We start from the raw sequence: 15,672 nt of genomic DNA, 5'->3' as shown, positions 1-15,672 counted from the left end.
GATGTGAAACAGTTGAGCTAATTACTTGCTAATATAATTATGAAGTGATAGTTGAGAAGCAGATGAGTTAAAGAAGGAAGTGTGGTATTTTTCCCTTGCCGGGACCTATTGTTGATTTGTTCTCCCTTGCCGGGATGTTTAATCTTGTTGTATATTCCCTTTCCCCGATTGGTTGTGACTGCCATGTTTTGATAATTATGCACGAAGGGTCTTTCCGTGCCATGTCTCTAATTATTTGAGCACGAAGGGTCATTCCGTGCCTTGATGTGAGAGTTATGTGAGGAAAAGCACGAAGGGTGATGCCGTGCACTATATTTGACAGTTTTGGTGAGAATTGAGAGTAAAAGCACGAAGGTTGGTGCCGTGCAGTTGTTGATTCACTTGCTCTCTTTCATAGATGCTAATTATTCGGTTTCCATCTCTCTGTTCGTTGGTCTTATATCTAAATTGTTACACCCCACAGCATGTCCCCTCCCTATTATCTATTTAAATTCTGTATATCTTTCCGTTGTTGCACATATATCTGTACAGGTTATTTGAGGTAGGTCCGGTCTAGCCTCGTCACTACCTCGCCGGGGTTAGGCCAGGCACTTACCAGCACATGGGGTCGGTTGTGCTGATGCTACACTTCTGTGCCCTTTTTGTGCACAGATTCGGGAGTAGCTTACGGACCGCAATAGTAGTAGATTGGGAGCGTGCCTTCAGTCCAGAGACTCCTAGGTAGTTCGCTGGCGTGCGTGGGCCCTAAGTCTCATCTATTTTATTTCTGTTTGTTTTCATTGTATCGAAGCAGACTCCTTATGTATTTTCTTTCAAACTCTTATTTGTAGTATCTTATAGTAGTCCGTGAGTATTGTGACACTAAATCTTGGGTAGAGGATGATGTTAATTTTTCCGCATTTTCGTTCATTTAATATTAAATTAAGGCTTCCGCTTGAATTTATTGTTTTTATTATTATCTTGTTGAAAATTAGTTGAAAAGGTATGTTAAGGTTGGCTTGCCTAGCTCCGACAGTAGGCGCCATCACGACTCCCGATGGTGGGGAATCCGGGTCGTGACACATCTGCTCCAATAAGTAAAACCATGGACGATAACACTAAAACTAATAGTACAAAACCGCAACAAATACCCATAAACAATGAGTCAATTACAGAAATTAGGCACATTAAAATAAATAAAAAATTAAGGAAAGTAAGAAATAAACTAAAGAAACTATACCCAGAATATGAATATTTAAGTATTACAAAAATAACCAATGCTAGGCTATCTAAATTAATAGAAACTATATCCAAAATAGAATACAAATATATTTACTATCTTAAAAATAAAAGATGAATAAAGAAGAATTCGCACTAGAAGAAAAAACATATGAAAATCCAGAAGGATTAAAAATAATAATAATATTTTCAAACTTAGGAAGAAGATACAAGAAAATAGGAAATAACCTAAACTTAATGTTAGAAAAAGAAACGGTAAAACTAGAAGATAGTTTAACTGCAATGATTAGAATAACAAAGGAAAACGAAGAAATAGATAGAAAATGAGAAATTAAGGAAATACAACAGCAAGCTAAAGAAAAAATACAACAGATAGAGGAAGTAAAGAACACTAAAATAACAGAATTAGAAAAAGAATTAGAAATACTAAAACAGCTATATGCAAGAAAACAAAAAGAAAAAGAAAAATGCAAAGAAGAAGAACAAGAGTTAAGACTGACAAATGAAATAGGAAAATTTAAATTACAGTTAGAAGAGGTACAAGATAATCCACCAAAAATAAGCATAAACGAAATAAATGATCAAAGTGATGATGATAAGGATCTAGGAGAAGACTATTCAGAAACAAGTGAGACATATACAGAAATTATAGAAAGAACAGAAACAAATCCAGAAATAAATACAGGAGATATGACCGAGGATAAACCAAGCACATCAGGAATAAAAAATCCAAAACATCTAAACCCGAGCTATTACAGAATAAGTTATGATTCACATGATAGGAACAAAACATTATGGGATAAGAGACTAAATAGGAAATGGACACCAAGACAGATAACTGAACAATGTAATTTTTTAGATCTAGATTGTGTAGCAGATATAAATAAAACAATCCAATTATGGATAGGATATATCTCAAAACAATTAATAGATAATAAAATAGCAGTAGCTGAAACACCAGGTTATATAGAAAGAACACTCATAGGAACAGTAAAACTATGGTTACAAAATTTAACAAATGAAAGCTTAGATACATTGAGAAGTAATAAGAAACATGATGGTACAGTTGCAACAACGGCTATAGAAATATTGTATAAATATGAAATACCGATAAGAAATGAATTTAGTAGTATGACAACAGAAATAAAAGAACAAAATAAAGAAAAAACTACAAATAGAAATTTAATGACAAAATTAGCAATATGTAATATGTGTTATATAGACGAATATACTTGTGCATTTAGAGACTATTATTATAGAGGAACATATAGTCCGGATGAAAGTAAAGAAATAAGAAAATTATATTTTACCAAATGACCAGAACCTTTCAGTTCAAAAATAATAAAAAATTGGAATGAAGTAAAATTAGCAGATACCCTAGGAGCTCGAATAAAATTTTTACAAAACTGGTTTATAGAATTATATGAAAAATATAAAGAAAATATCAAAATGGATAAAATATTAGTAAAAAATTTGGCATGCTGCAAAAATAGAATACCACCTCAATTCGGATGCACATATACATTTTACAAAAAAGAATTACATAAAAAACTATATAAAAAAAGAAAAAACTAACATAATGCACTTGTTACAATTGTGCAAAACTAGGACACTTAGCTAAAGATTGTAAATTACCAAAAAATCCAAAGAAAAAACAAATTTCCGAAATAATAATAGACAATGATAAATATACACAAATGAAATATATAGATTATGAATTAGGAAGTGAAGACAGTATATATGAATTTTCAGAAAATGAATTATCATAAAATGAAAAGGATATAAATAATAACATAATAGAAGGATCAGACGAAGAAAATTATGACTGAAAAAGATATACAAATCATACAAAAAGAAGAACACCAAAATGAACAATCTTTAGAACAAAAAATAATATTTGACACCACTATATTTGAACAAATAAAAGGAAAAGAATTGGACCTAAGCATAGACAAAATACTAGAAGTACCAACAATAAAGAATTGGTTTAAAAGACAAAAAGAAGATGTCACGACCTTGGTTCACCAATTGTGAGCCTGTCATGACGGCACCCAGTCTTCTCGACTAGGTAAGCCTAACACATTGCGGAATTTAACAGTTCGAAGTAAAAATAGTAAACAAACACTAAATAGAAATGGAAGTGTATAACGATGCCGCTTGGCCCATACACTGAATACACAACTCCTGAAAGTAACATCCCAAAACCCGGAATCCCACGGGCAACACAGGTTACAAGAAGTCTAACACTGCTCTAGTCACCAGAATTTGTCTAATACAAAGAGAGGAATCGAAATAACAGCTAACTACTAGGGATGGAATGAGAAGGAGACTTTGCGGATCTGCGGACGTAGCAGATGTATACCTCAAATGTCCAATAATGCTCCCTGACAGCTACTGGTGGTATGCCTACTCAGATGTACCTGGATCTGCACAACAAAAGTGTGCAGAAGAGTAGCATGAGTACACCACAGCGGTACTCAGTAAGTGCCAAGCCTAACCTCGGTTGGGTAGTGACGAGGAAGGTCGGGGCCCTACTGAGGTTATATAAAAAATAAAGATATCAGGATAAGATAAGCAGTGCAATTGAGAACCTACAATAAGAATCTATGCAGGATAATAATAGTACAATAACGGAAACAATGATGAAAGCAAACCATAAGGAAATTAACCGGGGATCTCTAAGTATCCCGAGGATCTCTTAGTATCCTCGTCATGTACTAGGGATCTCTTGGTATCCCGAGGATCTCTTGGTATCCTCAATATAAGCCAGAGATCTCTTGGTATCCCGAGGATCTCTTGGTATCCTCAATATGTACTAGGGATCTCTTGGTATCCCGAGGATCTCTTGGTATCCTCAATATCAACCAGGGATCTCTTGGTATCCCGAGGATCTTTTGGTATCCTCAATATGTACTAGGGATCTCTTGGTATCCCGAGGATCTCTTTGTAACGACCCGAACCGTCGTTTCCTATATTTACGTCCCGTATTCCCCGTTAAATGCTTATTCATGTTTCAATATGTGTACTTGGTGAATTTGAGTCAATTCGGATCGAGTTTGGTATGAAATGGGACAATTAGTCTCTTTAAGGAAGAATTAGTTTGGAAAAGTCAACCGGACGTTGACTTGTGAGTTAGAGGGCTCGGAATTTAATTCCGATGATTCCGTTAGTTTCGGGGGATGATTTAAGGCCTAGAAGCGCAATCGGAATTAATTTTGGAGGTCCGGTGAAGAAATTAGCTCATTTTGGCGAAGTTAGTATTTTGGCGATTTCCGGTTGATAGGTGAAATTTTGATCCAACGGTCGAAATGGGATTCCGAGAATTTCTGTAGCTTCGTTATGCCATTTTGGATATGTGTGCAAAATTTCAAGTCATTCGGACATATTTTGGTCGAGTTTTGATCGAAAGCGCGTTTTGGAAGTTTTAAAGGAACTTAGACTTGAATTCGGTGTAATTCGATAATTTTGGTATTAGTCGAGGTGTTTTGATAATTGGAACAAGTTTGAATAATATTATAAGATGTATTGGTATTTTTGGTTGAGGTCCCGAGGACCTCGGGATGATTTCGGATGGCTAACGGGAACTTTTCAAGTTGGAAATTTCATAATAGACGAAAGTTGTAAATAAGTGTGCACAAGGCCTCACTTTGAACGATAATATCTCTCGTTATATAAGGAGTTGTGTGAGTTACAACCTATCAAATTAAAGCTCTTTGAGTCTAGTTTCCAATGCAACAAACCGTTCGTCATTTGGAAGTGTATACAGGAAGTTATGACCATTTCACTTGTCAGGTGTCAGAGCGCGCGAAGTATCGCGCGAAGTCGCGCACTTCGCGCGTCTGAGGCAGAATACTCAGCAAAACGCGCGAACAAACGCGCGAACAACGCGCGAACTATGCGACTGAAGGTTTTTAAGTACCCCAAGACCGGCCTAGAGAGTTCCCAACTCATTTTTGGGGTTAAGGCTTGCTCTCTCAAGGGGGTTTCGTCCCAAACTTCATCCCTATGATCCTAAGGTAAGATTTTTGGAGTATTTTGAGTTGATTACTACTCCCAAACACTTATATTAACATGGATTGATCTTAAAAATTCTTAGATTTCAAGAAATTCCTTCAAGAACTCAAAGAAGGGTTTTGCAAGATTTCTTCCAAAAGGTAAATCCTACACCTTAGACTCACATATATGGATATATTATGGAAATATGAGTATGAGTCAAGTATTACAACTTAGTGTATGGTGGTTGGAAGCCATAAATTCCCTATTTAAATACATGAACATGGTAGGGATTTAGAGGTGTTTATTTGATGGAATTTTTGTTGGTTTGGGTGTGAATGGTTGATCACACATGTGATGTTAGGAGTATAAATTGTTAAAGAATAATAGTGTCATGAATTGTTGGTTAATTGTGATAGTTGGAGGAACCAATGCTATAGTTAAGAGGTGTAAATATTTATACCTACAAGATGTTTGATAATATGCCTAAATGGCATAATTTATGGGATCTAGTACTAATATTGGCCATATTGAGTGTTATATTGTAGATTGAAGTTACATAACTGTATGGGATCATTATAGTATCATTAAGGGGCGAATTTCAGATATGTATGGTTAAAACCCCGTCTTTTAGAAATCAAACTTCAACGAGGTTTGGTTGATTTTTGGCAGATTCATCACACGAGGAGGCCAATTAGAGAGGCAAGGGCATAGCGAGCTAGAGGTGAGTAATAGATGTAAATGTTGTTCTGAGGGTTTGAAACCCTGGACTTTTACATCGTAACGCTATATTGAGGCGTGACACGCACTCCATGGCGAGTGCAGGGTCGGATACTATTGGGGATTGTGACTTGGTCCATCCCGTGTGATGTTTATACTATACTGGCGATTGATACATATACTTCATTGATATTACGGGGCTTGATGCCATGTTTGGGGCCTTGTGCCGATTTGTAAAATCCTTCGAGGATTGATATTACTACTTAGCATGATTTGCATATCATTTAATTTCAGTCCAAGGTTTTAAATGCTGTTTTGCAAACTCAGCCATAATACTAAGTGTTGAAAACTCAAATGACATTTTAAATGTATTCCGGGCTGGGAACTTCTGTTTTGTAAATGCCCAAGGGGCTTATTATATTATTTTCTGGACTGATTATAAAGTGACTTGAAACAGTGGTAACAATGACATTGTGTGATATACTTGAAACAGTGGTAACAATGACACTGTGTGATATACTTGAAACAGTGGTAACAATGACACTGTGTGATATACTTGAAATAGTGGTAACAATGACACTGGATGATATACTTGAACAGTGGTAACAATGGCACTGTATGATATAAATTGGTCAGGTAACAATGGCTGACCGGTCAGGTAACAATGACTGACCAAGATATTGCGCTTGGGCTGTAGGAGCCCCTCCGGAGTCTGTACACACCCCCAGTGAGCGCCGTCGACGATAAATAAATATGGATGGCTCGGGCTGCACGCCGCAGTGGGTACTGGAATGTACCATTATATGCATTGCATTGTATTCATGTATTTGTATCTATACTGTTGTTTAGCTGTTCAGTTCCATTTGTTGCTGTATATTTGGATTTTAGCTTACTTTGTGTATTTACTAGGTTTTCTTATCTTCGGACTGTAGTTACTTTTATTACTCACTGGGTCGGAGTACTCACATTACTCCCTGCACCATGTGTGCAGATACAGGCAGAGCTGAATTCGCTCCTGAGCACTGATTCTTTCCAGACCAGGCAGTGACTAGGAGTAACGAGGTAGTTGTTGACGTCCGCAGCCCCGTTTTCTCCCTTATCTTTGTTATTTATGATAAGTCCAGACTTTGTAAAATATTAGTAAACTCTGTAGTAGCTCATGACTTGTGACACCCTGATTTCGGGCTGAGTTGTGATGGTTTTATTTGTTCTATCACGTTAATTTCGCATTTAAGATTATATTGCTCATGATTTAGACTTATTCCTGCTAAGTAATTATAAAGAGATGTACTGTTTTGTTGATTGGCTGGCCTTGTCCTCATGAGAGGCGCCATCACGACCGGGTAGGGATTTTGGGTCGTGACAAGTTGGTATCAGAGCCTAGGTTAATTGGTCTCGCGAGTCATGAGCCAGTTTAGTAGAGTCTCGCGGATCGGTACGGAGACGTCTGTATTTATCCTCGAGAGGCTGCAGAACCTTTAGGAAAACTTCATATTCTTGAAATTCTTGTCGTGCAACTTTGTTGATCCGAACACTAAAAATGTCTATCATTCTATTCTCTCGCAGATGGCGAGGACTCGTGCTACTGGACGAGGTGGACGACCACCAGTGCCACCCACTGATGCCACCAGAGGCCGTGGACGCGGTCGTGAGCATGGCAGAGGTAGAGTAGTGCGGGCAGCACCTGTTAATCCACCAGCTACCCCAGTTCCAGATCAGGCTCCAGCAGCTGTACCAGTTCAGGCACCAGCTATACCTATTGTGATTCTGGGTCTTCAGGAGACCTTGGCTCAGATTTTGACAGTTTGCACTGGCCTAGCTCAGGCGGTCTCAGCCACTACAGCCGCAGCTACTTCACAGGCCAGGGAAGGTACCCAGACTCCTGTTAATCGCACAGCTGAGTAGGTTGTGCAGGGATTGCAGACACCGGAAGCTGTCCCAGCTCAGCCAGTTGCACCAGTTCAGAACATTGTGGTCCCAGCTATGCCAGACGATGAGCAGCGTCGTCTTGAGAGATTCAGCAGACTTGCACCTCCTCCTTTCAGTGGTGCTCAGGGCGAGGATGCCTAATGTTTTCTTGACAAGTGTAGACGTATGTTGCGGACAACAGGGATCTTGGAGACTAGCGGTGTATCCTTTACTACTTTTCAGTTCTCAGGTGCAGCCTTCACTTGGTGGGAGGCATATGAGCGGCGTAGGCCGGTAGGTTCAGCGCCCTTGTCATGGCAGGAGTTCTCCACTCTCTTTCTGGAGAAGTGGGTATCGCGATCTCAGAGAGAGGAGCGGCACAGGCAGTTTGAGTATCTTCGTCAGGGAGATATGACCGTATCTCAGTATGAGGTGAGGTTTTCAGAGTTAGCTCGTTATGCTCCATGGATGGTCCCGACTGATCGGGAAAGGATTAGGAGGTTCGTGGATGGGCTCATTTATCCCATTCGTATCCTGATGGCTCGAGAGAGGATTCTGAGCCATACTTTTGAGGATGCAGTCGATATTGCCCGAGATATTGAGGCAGATCGTCGTCAGGAGAGAGAGGAGCGGGAGGCCAAGAGGCCTCGTGGATCAGATAGTTTTAGTGGTGCTCCGTCTAGGAGCCAGTTTCAGCAGAGCATGGGTAGTTCTTATAGGCCTCATCAGTCGGCTCGTTCTGAGTATCGAGGGGCATCTTCAGGCCGTGGTCATCAGGGATTTCAGCAGGGTCAGTCTTCTTTGGGTGCCCTTCCAGCACAGAGTTCATCACATGCTCCTTCAGTCCAGGGTTCTTCGACGCCGAGTGCATCAGCTAGTCACTTTGGTGCGAGGGGTTCCCATCAGTTCCCTTATCCAGCGTCGGGTAGTTGTTACGAGTGTGGAGAGTTTGGTCACATGAAGAGGCATTGTCCTCGGCTTCGTGGCAGTCAGTCTCAGCAGAGGGGTCAGTCATCATCTTCTGCACCATTTACTTCAGCACCCACTCGGTCAACTAGGTGTGACGGTCAGGCAGCTAGAGGTCGCCCTAGAGGGGGGGGGTCGATCGGGCGGTGGTCAGGCTCGGTTTTATGATATCCCAGACAGGACAGATGCTCTTGCGTCAGATGCTGTTATCACATGTATTATCTCAGTCTGCCACACAGATGCCTCTGTCTTATTTGATCCTGGATCCACCTATTCTTATGTGTCTTCATATTTTGCTCGTCATTTGAGTATACCGCGGGAGTCTCTTGCTTTACCTGTTCATGTGTCTACCCCGGTGGGCGATACTGTTATTGTGGATCGTGTGTATCGGTCGTGTATTGTGACTATTAGGGGTCTGGAGACCCGAGTTGATCTATTGCTGTTAAGAATGGTAGATTTTGATATTATTCTGGGCATGGACTGGCTATCTTCGTGTCATGCTATTCTAGACTGTCATGCTAAGAAAGTTACTTTGGCTATTCCGGGTGTTCCGAGGATCGAGTGGCGTGGTATGACTGATTATGTTCCTAGTAGAGTAATTTCTTTCTTGAAAGCCCAACGTATGGTTGGGAAAGGCTGTTTATCATATTTGGCCTTCGTGCGTGATGTGGGAGCTGAGACTTCCAGTATTGATTTTGTCCCAGTTGTGAAGGACTTTCCTGATGTATTTCCTGCAGACCTGCCGGGCATGCCGCCGGACCGGGATATTGATTTTGGTATTGACCTGGTGTCAGGCACTAAGCCCATTTCTATTTCGCCATACCACATGGCACCAGCGGAGCTAAAAGAATTGAAAGAGCAGCTTCAGGAACTCCTAGAAAAGGGGTTTATTCGGCCTAGTGTGTCCCCGTGGGGTGCACCTGTGTTATTTGTAAAAAAAAAAAGATGGCACAATGAGAATGTGCATTGATTATAGGCAGTTGAGCAAGGTAACAGTGAAAAACAAGTATCCTTTGCCTCGCATTGATGACTTATTTGATCATCTTCAGGGAGCGAGGGTGTTTTCTAAGATTGACCTTCGTTCGGGTTATCACCAGTTGAAGATCAGGGATTCAGATATTCCTAAGACTGCCTTCAGGACTAGATATGGCCACTATGAGTTTCTAGTCATGTCTTTTGGGCTGACCAATGCCCCAGCAGCGTTCATGCATCTAATGAATAGTGTATTTCGGCCGTATCTGGATTCTTTTGTCATTGTATTCATTGATGATATTCTGGTATACTCGCGTAACCAGGAGGAGCATGCCCGACATTTGCGTGTAGTGTTGCAGAGATTGAGGGAGGATAAACTTTATGCTAAATTCTCCAAGTGTGAGTTTTGGCTAAGTTCTGTGGCATTCTTGGGACACATAGTGTCCACCGAGGGTATTCAGGTTGATCCAAGGAAGATAGAAGCAGTGCAGAGTTGGTCTAGACCGTCCTCAGACACAGAGATCCGGAGTTTTCTTGGGCTGGCAGGCTATTATCGCCGGTTTGTTTAGGGATTTTCATCCATCGCATCGCCCTTGACCAAGTTGACTCAGAAAGGTGCTCCATTTGTATGGTCAGATGAGTGCGAGGAGAGCTTTCAGAAGCTCAAGTCACTTTTGACCACAGCTCCAGTGTTGGTGTTACCATCAGTTGCAGGTTCATACATGGTATATTGCGATGCTTCCAGAGTTGGGATTGGTTGTGTGTTAATGCAGGTGGGTAGAGTTATCGCTTATGCTTCTCGTCAGTTGAAGCCCCATGAGAAGAATTATCATGTTCATGATTTAGAGTTGGCTGCTATAGTTCATGCCTTGAAGATTTGGAGGCACTATTTGTACGGCGTATCTTGTGAGGTATTCACTGATCATCGCAGTCTTCAGCATTTATTTATGCAAAAAGATCTTAATTTGAGGCAGCGGAGATGGCTTGAGTTGCTTAAAGACTATGATATTACTATTCTGTATCATCCGGGTAAGGCCAATGTAGTGGCCGATGCTTTGAGCCGAAAGGCAATCAGTATGGGGAGTTTGGCTTACATTCCAGTTAGGGAGAGACCTCTTGCAGTTGATGTTCAGGCTTTGGCCAATCAGATGGTGCGGCTAGATATTTCTGAGCCTAGCCGAGTGTTGGCAAGTGTGATTTCTCGATCTTCCTTATATGATCGCATCAGAGAGCACCAGTATGATGATCCACATTTGCTTGACCTAAGAGATCGGGTTCAGCGACGTGACGCCAGAGATGTGGCTATAGGTGATGATGGTGTATTGAGGATGCAGGGCCGTATTTGTGTGCCTGATATTGATGGGCTTAGAGATTTGATTCTTGAGGAGGCCCACAGTTCGCGGTATTCCATCCATCCGGGTGCCGCAAAGATGTATCAGGACTTGAGACACCACTACTGGTGGAGGAGAATGAAGAAAGACATTGTGGGATATGTGGCTCGGTGTCTCAACTGTCAGCAGGTGAAATATGAGCATCAGAGACCGGGCGGTTTGCTACAGCAGATGGTTATTCCTGAGTGGAAATGGGAGAGAGTTACTATGGACTTCGTGACTGGTCTTCCTCGGACTTTGAAGAAGTTCGATTCGATTTGGGTCGTTGTGGATCGACTGACTAAGTCAGCGCATTTCATTCCAGTATGTACTACATACTCCTCGGAGCGGCTGGCGAGAATCTTTATTCAGGAGATTGTGCGGTTGCATGGTGTTCCAGTTTCCATCGTTTCGGATAGAGTTACTCAGTTCACTTCTCAGTTTTGGAGGACTTTTCATCACGAGTTGGGTACTCAGGTGGAGCTGAGTTCAGCATTTCATCCTCAGACGGACGGACAGTCCGAGCGTACTATTCAGATATTAGAGTATATGTTGCGTGCTTGTGTGATTGATTTTGGAGGTTCTTGGGTTGAATTTTTACCACTTGCAGAGTTTGCCTACAATAACAGCTATCAGTCTAGTATTCAGATGGCACCATATGAGGCTTTATATGGGAGGCGGTGTAGATCTCCAGTTGGTTGGTTCGAGCCCGGCGAGGCTAGGTTGTTGGGGACGGATTTGGTCCAGGATGCCTTAGAAAAGGTGAAGGTGATTCAGGAAAGACTTAGCACAGCTCAGTCGCGTCAGAAGAGTTTTGCGGACCGGAAGGTCCGGGATGTATCATTCATGGCGGGTGAGAAGGTTTTGCTGAAGGTTTCACCCATAAAGGGTGTTATGAGATTTGGAAAGAAAGGAAAGCTAAGTCCGCGATTTATTGGACCTTTTGAAATACTTAGGAAGGTTGGAGAGGTGGCCTATATGCTTGCCTTGCCACCTAGTTTGTCGGGTGTTCACCCAGTATTCCATGTTTCTATGCTCCGAAAGTATGTTGGGGACCCATCTCATATATTGGATTTCAGTACAGTACAACTAGGGGAAGATTTAACTTATGATGTGGAGCCAAGGGCTATTTTGGGTCGACAGGTTCGAAAATTGAGGTCGAAAGATATAGCATCAGTGAAAGTACAGTGGAGAGATCGGCCCGTGGAGGAGGCTACTTGGGAGACCGAGCAAGAGATGCGGAGCAGATACCCACACCTATTTGAAACTCCATGTATGTTTCTTAACTCGCTCGAGGACGAGCGTTTGTTTTAGTTGGGGAGAATGTAACGACCCGAACCGTCGTTTCCTATATTTACGTCCCGTATTCCCCGTTAAATGCTTATTCATGTTTCAAATGTGTACTTGGTGAATTTGAGTCAATTCGGATCGAGTTTGGTATGAAATGGGACAATTAGTCTCTTTAAGGAAGAATTAGTTTGGAAAAGTCAACCGGACGTTGACTTGTGAGTTAGAGGGCTCGGAATTGAATTCCGATGATTCGGTTAGTTTCGGGGGATGATTTAAGGCCTAGAAGCGCAATCGGAATTAATTTAGGAGGTCCGGTGAAGAAATTAGCTCATTTTGGCGAAGTTAGTATTTTGGCGATTTCCGGTTGATAGGTGAAATTTTGATCCAACGGTCGAAATGGGATTCCAAGAATTTATGTAGCTTCGTTATGCCATTTTGGATATGTGTGCAAAATTTCAAGTCATTCGGACATATTTTGGTCGAGTTTTGATCGAAAGCGCGTTTTGGAAGTTTTAAAGGAACTTAGACTTGAATTCGGTGTAATTCGATAATTTTGGTATTAGTCGAGGTGTTTTGATAATTGGAACAAGTTTGAATAATATTATAAGATGTATTGGTATTTTTGGTTGAGGTCCCGAGGACCTCGGGATGATTTCGGATGGCTAACGGGAACTTTTCAAGTTGGAAATTTCATAATAGACGAAAGTTGTAAATAAGTGCGCACAAGGCCTCACTTTGAACGATAATATCTCTCGTTATATAAGGAGTTGTGTGAGTTACAACCTATCATATTAAAGCTCTTTGAGTCTAGTTTCCAATGCAACAAACCATTCGTCATTTGGAAGTGTATATAGGAAGTTATGACCATTTCACTGGTCAGGTGTCAGAGCGCGCGAAGTATCGCGCGAAGTTGCACACTTCGCGCGTCTGAGGCAGAATACTCAGCAAAACGCGCGAACAACGCGCGAACTATGCGACTGAAGGTTTTTAAGTACCCCAAGACCGGCCTAGAGAGTTCCCAACTCATTTTTGGGGTTAAGGCTTGCTCTCTCAAGGGGGTTTCGTCCCAAACTTCATCCCTATGATCCTAAGGTAAAATTTTTGGAGTATTTTGAGTTGATTACTACTCCCAAACACTTATATTAACATGGATTGATCTTAAAAATCCTTAGATTTTCAAGAAATTCCTTCAAGAACTCAAAGAAGGGTTTTGCAAGATTTCTTCCAAAAGGTAAATCCTACACCTTAGACTCACATATATGGATATATTATGGAAATATGAGTATGAGTCAAGTATTACAACTTAGTGTATGGTGGTTGGAAGCCATAAATTCCCTATTTAAATACATGAACATGGTAGGGATTTAGAGGTGTTTATTTGATGGAATTTTTGTTGGTTTGGGTGTGAATGGTTGATCACACATGTGATGTTAGGAGTATAAATTGTTAAAGAATAATAGTGTCATGAATTGTTGGTTAATTGTGATAGTTGGAGGAACCAATGCTATAGTTAAGAGGTGTAAATATTTATACCTACAAGATGTTTGATAATATGCCTAAATGGCATAATTTATGGGATCTAGTACTAATATTGGCCATATTGAGTGTTATATTGTAGATTGAAGTTACATAACTGTATGGGATCATTATAGTATCATTAAGGGGCGAATTTCAGATATGTATGGTTAAAACCCCGTCTTTTAGAAATCGAACTTCAACGAGGTTTGTGTGATTTTTGGCAGATTCGTCACACGAGGAGGCCAATTAGAGAGGCAAGGGCATAGCGAGCTAGAGGTGAGTAATAGATGTAAATGCTGTTCTGAGGGTTTGAAACCCCGGACTTTTACATTGTAACGCTATATTGAGGCGTGACACGCACTCCATGGCGAGTGCGGGGTCGGATACTATTGGGGATTGTGACTTGGTCCATCCCGTGGGATGTTTATACTATACTGGTGATTGATACATATACTTCATTGATATTACGGGGCTTGATGCCATGTTTGGGGCCTTGTGCCGATTTGTAAAATCCTTCGAGGATTGATATTACTGCTTAGCATGATTTGCATATCATTTAATTTCAGTCCAAGGTTTTAAATGTTGTTTTGCAAACTCAACCATAATTCTAAGTGTTGAAAACTTAAATGATATTTTTAAATGTATTCCGGGCTGGGAACTTCTGTTTTGTAAATGCCCAAGGGGCTTATTATATTATTTTCTGGACTGATTATAAAGTGACTTGAAACAGTGGTAACAATGACATTGTGTGATATACTTGAAACAGTGGTAACAATGACACTGTGTGATATACTTGAAACAGTGGTAACAATGACACTGTGTGATATACTTGAAATAGTGGTAACAATGACACTGGATGATATACTTGAACAGTGGTAACAATGGCACTGTATGATATAAATTGGTCAGGTAACAATGGCTGACCGGTCAGGTAACAATGACTGACCAAGATATTGCGCTTGGGCTGTAGGAGCCCCTCCGGAGTCTGTACACACCCCCAGTGAGCGCCGTCGACGATAAATAAATATGGATGGCTCGGGCTGCACGCCGCAGTGGGTACTGGAATGTACCATCATATGCATTGCATTGCATTCATGTATTTGTATTTATACTGGTGTTTAGCTGCTCAGTTCCATATGTTGCTGTATATTCGGATTGTAGCTTACTTTGTGTATTTACTAGGTTTTCTTATCTTCGGACTGTAGTTACTTTTATTACTCACTGGGTCGGAGTACTCACATTACTCCCTGCACCATGTGTGCAGATACAGGCAGAGCTGAATTCGCTCTTGAGCGCTGATTCTTTCCAGACCAGGCGGTGACTAGGAGTAACGAGGTAGCTGTTGACGTCCGCAGCCCCGTTTTCTCCCTTATCTTTGTTATTTATGATAAGTCCAGACTTTGTAAAATATTAGTAAACTCTGTAGTAGCTCATGACTTGTGACACCCCGATTTCGGGCTGAGTTGTGATGGTTTTCTTTGTTCTATCACGTTAATTTTGCATTTAAGATTATATTGCCCATGATTTAGACTTATTCCTGCTATGTAATTATAAAGAGATGTACTGTTTTGTTGATTGGCTGGCCTTGTCCTCATGAGAGGCGCCATCACGACCGGGTTGGGATTTTGGGTCGTGACACTCTTGGTATCCTCAATATCAACCAGGGATCTCTTGGTATCCTCAATATATGTGCCGGGGATCTCCCAGGACTCTAACC

This window comes from Nicotiana sylvestris, chromosome 8 (assembly GCF_000393655.2).
Source record: "Nicotiana sylvestris chromosome 8, ASM39365v2, whole genome shotgun sequence".
Classification (NCBI taxonomy): domain Eukaryota; kingdom Viridiplantae; phylum Streptophyta; class Magnoliopsida; order Solanales; family Solanaceae; genus Nicotiana; species Nicotiana sylvestris.
The sequence above is the reverse complement of the archived record's forward strand: the minus strand, read 5'-3'. Positions refer to the sequence as shown.